The sequence below is a fragment of the Oryctolagus cuniculus genome, chromosome 11, assembly GCF_964237555.1.
Source record: "Oryctolagus cuniculus chromosome 11, mOryCun1.1, whole genome shotgun sequence".
Lineage (NCBI taxonomy): Eukaryota > Metazoa > Chordata > Mammalia > Lagomorpha > Leporidae > Oryctolagus > Oryctolagus cuniculus.
In genome coordinates this window covers 37,063,087-37,076,250 of record NC_091442.1, presented here as the reverse complement: position 1 = coordinate 37,076,250, position 13,164 = coordinate 37,063,087, and the positions used below count along the sequence as shown (strand labels likewise).

General features: G+C 41.8%; 1 protein-coding gene across 1 annotated transcript in view; it reads right to left on the bottom strand.

Moving 5' to 3' along the window:
- BTBD3 (BTB domain containing 3) overlaps nt 1-13,164 on the bottom strand; it is a 510,994-nt gene that overhangs the window by 288,951 nt on the left and 208,879 nt on the right. The window lies entirely within an intron of this gene.

The following is a 13,164-nucleotide window of genomic DNA, read 5'->3' as shown; positions in this document are numbered from 1 at the left end:
AACTCAAATTTAGACTTTCATAGCTAAGTCATTCTCTAGGAAATAAAAACTGGAATATTGGAGAAGCATGATATAGGACAGCTAGTAATGAAATCGTTAGTCTAAGTCTATAGCTGGGGATTTGAACTCTGCCCCACAGACCAACATCAAATCACCTGGAAACTTGCCACTACATTAGATATGCAGAATTTCAGGTCCCATCCAACCCTACTAAGTCAGAAACTCTGGGACAGGACACAGCAATGTGTGCTTAACAAGCTCTCTAGGGGATCATGATGTGGACTAATGTTTCAGCAACACTGGTCTCGATAAACCATACTCTGAGATTTATGAACTGGCTGAGGTGGAAGAGTGCAAAAGGAGTAAGGGTGTGAGGAACTGCTTGTTGTGACGTCAAGCCTACTGCATTTTCAATGGATCTGGTCTACAGCTCTCATTAGCTTCTCAATGGAGTTTGTGATCCAGAAAAAGAAAAGAAAATCAAAACGAGCAATAGGAACAATAACAACAAGGACCAGGACATAACCAATCAGAAACATCTTTTTTGCAAGCTTCCAGTGATTCTGATGTGGTTTAGAAGGACAGACTTAGATAACTAAAGAGAACCATTGATGGCAATTCATTGCATTAAACTTTCTAGTTAATGCTGGTCCCTGTCCCCACCTGCCCCCCATATCCTATAAGTGGATGATGTAGTAGTACCAGTTCCCAGGTTTGAAACAGGCCCTGCCCTTCACATAAGACATCCAAAAACAGAACTCCATCATTTGGTCAAATGATTGCCAAGGGATTTTATTTGACCCAAACTGGGCCAAAGGAGTCCTGTCCTGAGATTTAATATGCATGAATCTGGAAACAAGCACTTTCATCCTTTTTTCTGAAGTTACTAAGCTAAGTTGATGTGAACCTATGCATATAAGAGATCTTCAAAATTTCAAGGAAAATACATATTATGAAAAAATTGTGGAATTCTTTATTTAGAAGAGCATTAAGCCTGTGATCCTGTAATTATAAACTTAAAGTATGTTATTGCAAAAAAAAACACACAAAAGAAAAAAGGAAGGAAAGAGGAAAAAGGGAGGGAGGAAAGTATTTCACATATATGTGAAATACAAGAAATGAGTTCTCTATATATTAATAACAAATTTATAAGAGATAGTAGACAATAAGTTTCATTAGTAAGGTAAAACACATTTGTGTTGAAAATGATAAAGTACTTATAAAATTAATTGAAGACACAAATAATTATATAATATTATGTGTTGGAAGTATTAATATCACTAAAATACTCACACTACCAAAATCAAAATCTGTGCACAAGTTTCAAAAACTTTTGCACCAAAGCAAACTTATTTTCATTCCATTATCCACAAACATTTTGAAACACCCTCACAAGTGTTAGAAGAGAATGTGGCCACTGAAAATCACAGAAAAGGGAGTGGGCTGGCGCCGCGGCTCAATAGGCTAATCCTCCGCCTTGCGGCACCGGCACACCAGGTTCTAGTCCCGGTTGGGGCGCCGGAGTCTGTCCCGGTTGCCCCTCTTCCAGGTCAGCTCTCTGCTGTGGCCAGGGAGTACAGTGGATGATGGCCCAAGTCCTTGGGCCCTGCACCCCATGGGAGACCAGGAGAAGCACCTGGCTCCTGCCTTCGGATCAGTGTGGTGCGCCGGCCACAGCGCATCAGCCGTGGTGGCCATTGGAGGGTGAACCAACGGCAAAAAGGAAGACCTTTCTCTCTCTCTCACTGTCCACTCTGCCTGTCAAAAAAAAAAAAAAAAAAAAAAGGGAGTGTATCTGTCAATTGGCAAGTATATGTGGCTGTGTGTTTACCACCTCTATGAGGATACAAAATATCTCCATCATCCTAAATAATTCCAGCATGTCCATTTTAGTCATCCTCTTCCTAGCCCCGGCAGTCACTGATTTGTTTGCTGCCTCTATGGTTTGCCTTTTGCAAAAAAGTTTCACATAAATAGAATCCCAGTGTGATGCTACACAACCTTTTGAGTCTCATTTTTTCACTTTGTATAATGTATGTAAGATTCTTCCATGTTATTGTGTATCAGTAGTTTATTCCTTGCTATTGGTGAGTACAGTTGCATTGTCTACACATTTCTATGTCTGATTTCCTAATGCAGGGGGTTGAGCTGTGTCTAGTTTATGACAATTATGAATAAAACTACAATAAACATGTGTATTCATAGCTTTTAATTTCATTTATGTAAATGCCTAGGAGTGGTGTTTCTTGATCATTCAGTGAAAATGTTTATAAGAAACTGCCAAACTATTTTTCAAACTGTCTCTGCCATTCTGTGTTCCTTCTCACGATGAGAGTTCCTATGCATCCACGCAGAAGTTATTGTTGCCATTATTATGATTTATTCTATTTTATTTGAAAGGCAAAGTTATAGAGAGGGAGAGATTTTCCATCCACTGGTGCATTCCCCACATGGCCGCAGCAGCCAGGGCTGGGCCAGGCTGAAGCCAGGAGCCTGGAAAATACAATTTTCCAGTCTGCCACATGGGTAGAGGGGCCCATGCACTCAGGTCATCTTCTGCTTTCCCAGGTACCTTGGCAGGGAGCAGGACAGGAAGTGCAGCAGCTGTGACTTGAACTGGCCCCCATTAGGGATTAGGGATGCTGGCATTGCAAGCAGCAGCTTAACCTGCTGTGCGCAACACTGGCCCCCACCCAGAAGTTTTTAAGGCCATCCCAATCTCCTGATTTCCTAGTTGAGTTAATAAATCCCTGTAACTCCAATTTCTATTACTTCCAGCCCCCCCCCAAAATCTTGACCAATAAGAAGCTTGTAATTAATATATTCCATATCCCCTGTATAATCTACTTTTTCTCTGAATCCATTCTGTTATCCTCAGGGACACTTATTAGGCATCTATGTGGAAGATATCATTATAAAATCCGTAATAGAATTCATTCTTTCAAAATTTACATTTTCTTTCTCAAAGGAGTCATGAATTTGTTGATATCATTAGCCAAGGTATCTCTTAGTGGTTGAGGTGGAGTATCCCGAGATTTCTCATGTCTCCCTTTAACTTTTGCAATAACATCTAGCCTACTTTCAAGACGCTGAGAAGGAAATGAATAACCATTCTCCAAGGATGCATTAATTAATGTACACTGGTGATGGGGATCATTTCCCTGGTAATATTTGAACCTGGTATGTCTTATCTTATGTGAAAATCTTTGGAAACATTAAGAGATTTTACAGCAGAAAGATACTTATGCCCACATTATCCCAAATACATGAACGAAATGAATCACAATTTGCTGCTAAGCAGACTCTTTTATAGCGGGTTCCTTTCCTAACAACTCTGAACATCATCTTCCTAAAACCAGTTTCTGGCAAGATACCCATACACACGCCCCATTAACAATGGACAAAACTAGTCAAAAAAAAATAGGCCTCTGTGATATATGGAAACAGGGAATGTGTTAGTATTAAAACTAGGAGAACATCATTATAATAACTTCTCATTGGTCTCACAACTAAACACTCCCAATGTCCTCTGTTAGCAGGTCAAATACCTGGTGCTTATCAGTCTCCCCTGTACCTTTAGCGAACACAGAAGAAAAGAGACCACACCGTATTCTTTCTAATCCTGTTCCCCAGGACAGCCCTGAAAATGTGATATGAAAGATTGCCTCCACATCGACTCATAATTTAATGCATGCCTGCATTTTAGGTAGTTGGGATTTTTTTAAACCATTACATAATTAAAAAAAAAAAATCATTGAATGATTTCCTCCCAACTAAAAATGAATACTGTTTTGTGTGGGTGCTTTACTTCTTATTCCAAAGGAAAACCAAGTGTTGGGCTGGGTCATTGCTCAATGCCCATTCCAGTGACACTAATGTCTGGAAATAAAGAGAAATTGAAAATGACCAAGGATGTCCAATCTGATCCAGTTATAATGCAGTACAAAATGGTCCACTACACATAAGCCTACGAAACGGTGAATAACAGTCTAAATCAGACATGTTTTCTGAGATGATTAACAAATGTTCATTTTAGGGGAATTTTTTTTTAAAAGGAACAAAGAAATACAGGTATGTGTACATATATATATGAGAGTATTTCAAAAAAAAAAGCTTGTAGGGTAATGGAATTAAAAGACAATTTTATTTTGATGGCAAAAATCTTCTTACTATGAATTTTCTGTGAACTTTTTGAAGATCCTTGCATATGAAAATAGGCCCCTGAGGTTTTTTTAACCACTACATCACCCAGGAGTTTTCTGTTGCAGACAGTAAAGGAATTTAAACAGCATCAGTAGCTACAACTACTCAGATGAGGAGTACCTACCAAAGAAATTGGAGAAGACCAAGGTTAAGGAGTAGTTGGGAGAAGAGCCTGGGGTCATCGAAGCTGGCAGATGGAACACTGTATGTGACATGCATGTGACATTTACTTCCCTTCTGAGGTTCTTTTTTTATAAAGATTTATTTATTTATTTGAAACTCAGAGTTACACAGAGAGAGTAGAGGCAGAATGAGAGAGAGGTCTTCCACCCACTGGATCAGTCTCCAATTGGCTGCAAAGGCCAGAGCTGTGCCAGTCTGAAGACAGGAGCTTTCTCCGGGTCTTCCCATGTGGGTGCAGGGGTCTAAGGACTTTTGCAATCTTCCACTGCTTTCCCAGGCCATAGCAGAGAGCTAGATCAGAAGTAGAGCAGCCAGGACTTGAACCAGTGTTGCCAGCACTGCAGGCAGTGGCTTTACCTGCTACACCACAGCAGCGGCCCCACTTCTGAGGTTCTAAAGAGAACAGCATCTAAGCCCAGTGGCAGGTCAGGCCGTTTTCCCCACACAGGTGGTTTGTTACTTCTTTCTGTTCCTCTGACTGGCAGTGACCTAATTAACCTTTACATCCACAGCATCTCTCCAACCAGAATAAATATCTACTAAAGAGGAAAAGACTTCTACATCCCTCCATTTTCACAATGTTTCAAAGAGCCAATGCTATAACCAATATATAAATATTGCAATAGTGAATATATATCCATTGTGGTATTAGGCAATCTGAAGCTATACACACACAAACACACATTTATACACACACACACACACACATATAATAATGTATAGTACTTAATAGCCACAAATTTATAGCCAAGCTAGTGAGAAAAAAATTTTGATTGGATGATATTCGGACATATTAACTTACATTGTTTCTCTCCCTTTATTTCTTCTCTTTTTCCATTCAAGTACTCAACTGAAGATATGAGTGATTGGATATATTTGGATATATTCCATTTATGATTTTCTCCTCTTGAGTTTCTTCCTCCCCTTAAGTATTCCCAGGATGAAAAGGCATGCCAGTCCCGGGACATGTTTTCAGGCTGATTCCATTGGGGTTGGGGACAGGAGGAGTGTGTGTGCATGCTTCTTTGACTGCATATGTGTATTGGTGCTGGGGACTATCTTACATGAGAAATAAACAGATGCAGCTTTTATCTTGAAAGATCTGGACCCATGGTGGGGGTTAGAAGAACCACACAGAACAATCTGAAAAGCAGGAAAGCTCCCTCTCTAGATAAAGTAAAAGATACTCCCACGGGGCTGGTGTTACAGCATAGCAGGTTAAACCACTGCTTGGGGCACCAGCATCCCATAGTGGAGTGCTAGTATGTCCTGGCTGCTCTACTTCTGACACAGCTCCCTGTTAATACACCTGTGAAAGTAGCAGATGACTCAAGTACTTGGGCCCCTGCCACCCATGTGGGAGACTAGGATGGAGTTCCTGGCTCTAGGCTTTGGCCTGGCCCAACTTCTGCCGTGGCAGGCATTTGGAAAGTAAACCAACAGATCAGAGATCTCTCTTTCTTCTCTGTCTCTTCTTTCTGCCACTTTGCCTTTCAAACAAATAGAAACAAAGATAAATATTTAAAAACAACAACACTACCTAAGCTTTGGATGGGGACTGAGAGAGGTAAATGAGTGTAGATGTAAAAACATCTGGAAGCTAAAACCTTCATAGTTGAGATGTGTGAGGGTACCTAAACTTATCTGAATGAATAGAATATTCTAACCATATTTTCTCCAACAATGAGGCAAGACCTTTTAAAAACAACAGGTTTGGGAAGGAACAGGGAAGAAGAATAAGGAACCAAGCTAGCATTCACTCATCTAGTCCTAAGACAGAAAAGGCTTCAGCTTCATTGACATACAAATATATCCCAGTATGAGTTTCCTGTCTTCCCTGTTTCATTCTTCCCCAGATCTTACTCTCATTCTTGGGAAGGCTTTCCTCAATAAACTACCTTCATGCAGGCCCTTTCCTCTGGCTCTGTTTTGGGACAGGAGGGAGATCCAGTCTAGGCAGAGAATACAGGTGATGGTGACCTAAGGAGCTTTCAGAACCATTTGGAAAATTCTTACTCCCATTTAAATATGGGCACCAAAAGTGAGTCCTAGCTAGCACTCCAATGAGTTTCCCAAAATTCTACAAAATCTGGAAGGCCCCTTTCTGGAATTCCAACTCTACTGGCAGCTCTCATTTTCCATCCTGGTTGAGCCACTTCACAATATTTGACAGTGATAACAGGTCCTTCTTGAGGTGTCCATCTTCTCGGCTTTGCAGTGGACTGGGTTTACCAAGCTTCCCTCATCGCCCCCTCCACTTCCTGTACTCTTTAAGAACATACTCTTGAACTAACCTCACCTATCTCTATCTGGTTCATCATCACAAAATCCATCATTCTCTTTTTGAATCACTTTCAAATCTGTTTTTCCCTGAGACCCCAAGGTTGCTCCTGAATTCTAATCCCACATTTGGTGAAAAGTTCATCCACAGTGCCTTATACAAGTCCAGTATGTTCAGAACTAAGGCAAAAATTCACTTCAAACTGAAAATGAAAAAGAATAAAAAATGGACAGAGGAGAGCTGGGGGGCGGGGCGTGCAGACACAAACAAATGGCACATCTAAAGATCTAATCTTAGAAAAAGACAAGACAAAAGACATGGAGATAGAATATCCGATAAACCAGAAGAACAGTAACATTTTGATGGGGGGCTGAGGGGCAGTTGACAGAAAAACAATTTGGGGCTGAAAGATGAAGAATCCTGCTCTTGATCATATCAGGTTTCCTGTGCTGAGGATTTTCTCTGGCCAGTTTCCCTGGATCAGAAGACCTGGGGTCCTCCCCGATTTTCCTCATTGATCTTGGTCACACACGACCTCTTTGATTCCTGCTTCTTTAGTCTCACTGTGACTTCTTCCTGAAAAATGTCACAACTTCCAACAAAGCATTTCTTTTGTCTCCTGAAACCAAACAGGCTACTCTTGTAACTAAAACAGAAAAAAAGTATAATAATAGATAAAATAGAATCTGAAATAAAGCTAGTGAGTGGTAAAATATATAACGTATAAAAATAATCACTGAAAGTTGCAACTGCAGCCTTCCAGCAACCAAATCTTTCAAAATCACGCTGCACTCTCCAGCAATGATGCAAATGTTTGCTTTGTCATAATCCTTGAGACGTACCAGGAAAAACACTGTCCTTTAAACATTTCAACCAGACAGCATAACGCCAGTGGTGAGTGAAAGCAGGCCTGGAATCTCACATAAAGAGACCAAAAGCACAGAGAAGACGCTATTTTCTTTTGAAAGCCTGGAAGCCCCTGTCTCTGTTTAGAGCTCCAAAGACAGGCACCTTCCTAATAGTCTGTTTTGGTGTCAGCCACCTTTGTGCCATTAGAAGCATGCTAATTACTATCTTGGTAACAAAGGAAAACAACACCATTGTGCTACACATAAAAGACTATGTGCATAGCTTCTCTTCCAACATGCAATCATTTCCACTGATCTTATTTTCTTCCAAAAAAAAAAAAAAATAGAAACTCACCACCACAGTGAGGTCTGCCCTCAGTAATGGAGATGTGTCACTGATTTAATGTGAACATTAGAGTCTAGCAAGGGTCTGCCATCCTGCAGCTACCCAGCCTGCAACAAATTCCAAATCTGCCACAGGAGTTTCTCTTATTCCTCCTCTTGCTCAGCTTCCCCTACTGGGACCCAAGAAAGGACTTGGGAGTAGGTTAAAAAAAAAAAAAAAAAAGCAGCACGTTATTCCACAGCTTTATCCCGGCTGCACTTTGGAAAACCGATTTGCAGGCTCTGAACCAACAGGCAGTAAGTCACTCAGCCCATTTTCTCAGAATTGCCACTGCACTGTCAGTGTTTGCTTCCCAATGACTCTAACAATGGACGGTAACAGACATTTTCTTCTCTGCGCTCACAAAGCTGCGCCTCCATGAACGTCTCTTCCTTCGCTATTGCCTAATCCAATTTTTTCACTTCAGAGCTGGGAATCTGTGTGACAGGGTATTTGGTGCATTTCCATAAGGCAAGTCTCAGCCACAATTGTGTTGATTCCAGGAAGCTTTGAGCTATAGCTTCACAGGTTAAGGCTGTGATAATTAGCTGCATTCTCAGGTCTTGGAATAGTGGCATTAATGAGAGCTTCAGATTATAAAAGAAGCCAGAGGGAATAGGTATTAATGGTGAGTATTTTATATATTCTATTTGAACTGCTAGAAGAATTACATGACAAAAACATCAGCCACTCATGCACTCAACAAATACTTGCTGTGCATGAACTTTGTCTTTATTGAGCACCTACTATGTGGGTATATAGCTGTGAAAAAGATTCCCTAATGTTCCTGCTCTTGTGAAAATGACATATTGCACAGGAAGATTAAAACTAGGCACTTAAATAGATGCATTTCCAAAGTCAGTCCAGGTGGATATTGGAACACAGTAATCCTGGCAGGTGGCAGGGAAAGGCCTCTCTGAGGAGATGCCATTCAAGTTAATGTGGTGGTTTCAAAATTGTTTTAATATATTTGTTTAATTTTATTTTAAATGGATAGAGAGAGGGGGAAGAGAGAAATATCCCTATTGCTGGTTCATTCCCCAAATGCCCACAATAACCAAAGCTGAGCCAACTGAAGTCAGAGGCCAGAAACTAAATCTGGGTCTCTCATGTGGATGGCAGGGACCGAAGTGCTTGAGCGGATCACCTGCTGCCTCCTAGAGTGTGCATTAGTAGGAAGCTGGAATGAAGAGTGAAGCAGTGAATGCAAGTTGGTCAAGCAGGGGCTTATGATTTAACTGCTGCGCCAAACACTTGCCCCTGGTAGGTGGTTTTAAAACAAGGCACCCAAATTCTTTGAAACTCCTACTATCAAGTTAGTCTGTGTCCTATACCTTGAATTCAGTTTCTACAACACTTGACAACTAACTAGACTTGGTGCTATGCCAATTCCTGACTCAGTCCTTAAGAAACTGGCAGCTTCTACTCCCGCCTCTGGAAAGATGCAGGCCGTAGGGCCCTGGTAGCACACAGTGGTGGTGGTATCCTGTGGGTGTGGTATCCTGCCACATGTCATTTCCAAAAGTGGCGATTGTGCATCATTCGTTTGTAGTGCTACCCACCCAGAAATGTTCATTATCAAGAATGTGTAGAAATGTAGCTGCCACGACTTACTCATGACCTCCAGGCCTTTAGTTGTATATGGGGTATCTATAGGTCACAATATGAGTGTACCCTACCATTTTCCTGGACTGTGAACTAAAAGATAAGCTTATTTGACTTCAAAAATTTTTTGAAAGCCATGCATACAAATAAATGGTCTTCACGAACCTCTTGGAAATGTGTATTTGGAAAACACTATTCACAGATTTCAAACATTTTTTGCACTAAAGCCTATTTTCATTCTATTTTACATAAACCTTTTGAAGTACTCTCTTATTGATGGTCCGCAGAAACGCATTATTCTTTACTTAGAAAAAGGGCACTGAAAGCCTTCTACTAGTGGGATGTAAACTTGAGTTGCAGGCAAGTGATAGTGCAGCATAAGAAATACCTTGGGGTCAGGCAAGCACTTGAGCAGCTCTCAGATCTATGGCACCTTGTTGACACTGGGACTCTCTTCCTACAATCTATCTCTGCTCGTCTGTGGCGTAAGACAAAGAGAAGTCAAGCTCAGTTGCCTCTCCTTCTCGGAGTGTCAGAAGGTGAATGCTTTGTCAGGGTTTTAAATGGTGACTTTAGATTCCTTTTCATTTCTAGAAGGAGCTGATTAAATCATCTTGCTTCATGAGCAATGAAGGGATTAGGCTTGAATTTTCTCCTGGCAACAGTTAATTCTGGTGAAAAGACATCATGAAAATATTGATGGAGAACAGCAATATTAATCCATCAACGGTTATTTATTAGTGATGTGTTGTATAACAAATACAACTCACAAATTTAATGAAATGCAGTGTCATTAATCATTTGCCATTTATTAAGAAGGCCCAGGAAACTCCACTTGGACATTTCCTTCTCACAATCTGCTCCTTACCAGCCTCGCTGCGGCTGCCTCTTCCACCCTGTGACAAATCCCCTTTCCTTCTTCACTTCCTAATTACTAATCCTCCCTTACAATTCTCAGGAAAGCAACTGCTCTCTGTCTGTTGCTATGGCTTCCCAGCCTAAAGGAAGCTCTGCCCCCTTGGTGCTGAGAGTAACCCAGTAGTCTTTCTCCTAAGCAGCAATGTGTGCAACCTCCAAAGAGCACATCCTAGCTGGTCAAAGCCTCGGTTATGTCTGTGCTTTGTCTAGGAGTAAATAATGTAACCGATTCTGGCCAGTAAAATGGGAGAATTCTTCTGGGGCATTTGGGTAAGGTTTCTACCTTGAAGAGTAGATACTAGATGAAGAAAGCCTTCTTCATGCCTCCTTGCCTCTTACTACAGGCAACTGTCATAGGACAAAATGCTGCTTGGAGCTAGACAGCCATCGTGGGCACATGAGGACAAACAGTTCTCATTCTGATGATGACAAAGGAGAAGGCAGGAGAGTGCTGAGCTTTTGATGCTGCCTAGAATTGCCCAACTATCTCTGAGACCACCTGAAAACAGGATTCTGATTGTGGAAACCCTCTTTGTGGCTCTAGTCTGTGTTGTTTTTTAAATTTTTATCATCAATTTGATATTTGGGTGGATGAATTTGGCTTAGCAAAATGAAAAAGAGAAAGGGGGAGTAGGAGCACTCCTAACATTTGTGTGATTCAGGGGTTCCAGGAAATGGTGACCGAAACACCATATCCCAAGTACTGAAAAGTTGTGAGTTAAGCTACAAACTGCTAAACAAAATTTGCTCTGTCCTAATGCCTTGGAAAACAGTCCCATCAGAATGATCTCACAAACTAAACTGAAATTCTAAACGCTTGACCTTCTTTTGTTGCTCTATAGTAGAATCCAGCAGTACAAGGAGAGTCCACTCAGCCCAGACCCACGACTTGACCCTGTTCCTATTCCCCAGCTGTCCTATCTGTAAGTTTTTTTTAAAAAAAGATTTTATGTGTTTATTTGACAGGTAGAGTTACAGACAGTGAAAGAGAGACAGAGAGAGAGGTCTTCCCTCCGTTGGTTCACTCCCCAAATGGCCGCTACGGCCGGAGCTATGCCGATCCGAAGCCAGGAGCTAGGTGCTTCTTCCTGGTCTCCCATGTGGGTGCAGGGCCCAAGCACTTGAGCCATCCTCCACTGCTCTCCCGGGCCACAGTAGAGAGCTAGACTGGAAGAGGAGCAACCAGGACTAGAACCCAGTGCCCATATGGGATACGGGCGCTACAGGTGGAGAATTAACCTAGTGCCCTATGGTGCTGGCCCCTATCTATAAGGTTTTAACAGAGAGCCTATTCAGACTTTTGTTAGCATGCAAGTTCAAATTTGGTCCCTATTCTCCCATATCTCCAGGTGCCATGCTTGGCCATCCCTTGGGCACCAGGCGTGTACCTTTAGAAGGATGGATTTAGGGAAATGGCACAAATGGACCCTGAAAGCAAATCCTAGCCCTTTGGGAAGAAATTTCAGACACCTAAGTACCTGAGGAATAACCTAGGTGGGGAAAAATGTTTAAAGAAAAAATACAATGACAGAAAACATTAAACCTAATCAAGGAAGTATTTATTTATTTATATGACAGACAGACAAAGCAAACTCCCATCTACTAGTTCACTCCACCAAATGTCCACAACAGCTGGGACTGGACCAGGCTGCAACCAGGAACACAGGGTTCAGTCTGGGTCTCCCATGCATGTGGCAAGACTCAACTCCTTGAGCTACCAGCCACTGCCTTTCAGGGTGTGCTTGGGTAGGAACCTGGAGTCAAGAGAAGGGTCAGGACTCAGGTTCACTCAGATACGGGATGCTGGCATCCCAAGCAGCATCTTCAGCTCTGCCACCACCTGCAATGCCAACAGCCCAAATGAGAGCCAGTGCAAGTCCTGGAGGCTCGCCTTCTATCCAGCTCCCTGCTGATGTGCCTGGAAAACCAGTGGAAGAGGACTCAAGTACTTGGGCCCCTGCCACCCACGTGGGAGACCTGGATGGAATTCCTATCTCCTGGCTTTGGCCTGGTTCAGACCTGGCTGTTGTGGCCTTTTGGGGAATAAACCAGCAAATGAAAGATTGTCTCTCTTCTCTCTCTCTCCCTCCCTCCCTCCCTCCCTCTCTCCATCTTTCTCTCTCTCTCTCTCTCTCATACTGCATCTCTTTCTCTACCTGCCAAATAAATGAGACAATATGAATTAAGATATCTTTTAAAAAAAAGATTTAACTTAAAAATACCCCCTCTTTCAAAATATAAAATAGTGCAGCCTCTGTGCAAAATAGCTTGGCAGTTTCCTTAAAAGGTTAATAAGCACATAATTATTACGTAATTCAACAATTCCATTCCTAGATCTATACTCCCAAGAATTAAGAAGAGAGGCACGACACTTGCATACCAATATTCACAGCAGTGTTATTCATAATAGTCAAAAGGTGGGAAGAACCCATGTAGCTACAATGGATGAATAGATAAACAACATGGTGTATATCATACAGTGGAATGTGAATCAGACTTTAAAAGATGGATACAGAATACCGGTACAGCAATTGGTACAGCAGTTAAAACACTACTTGGGACACTCACATCCCATATCCGAGTCCCTAGATTCAACCAGCTCCACTCATGATTCTAGCTTCCTGCTCATGAACAACCTAGGAAGCAGCAGTGATGGCTCAAGTACTTGGGTTTTTGCAATCCACATGGGAGATCTGGATTGAGTTCCCAGGTGCTGGCTTTAGCCTGGCCTAGTCCCGGCT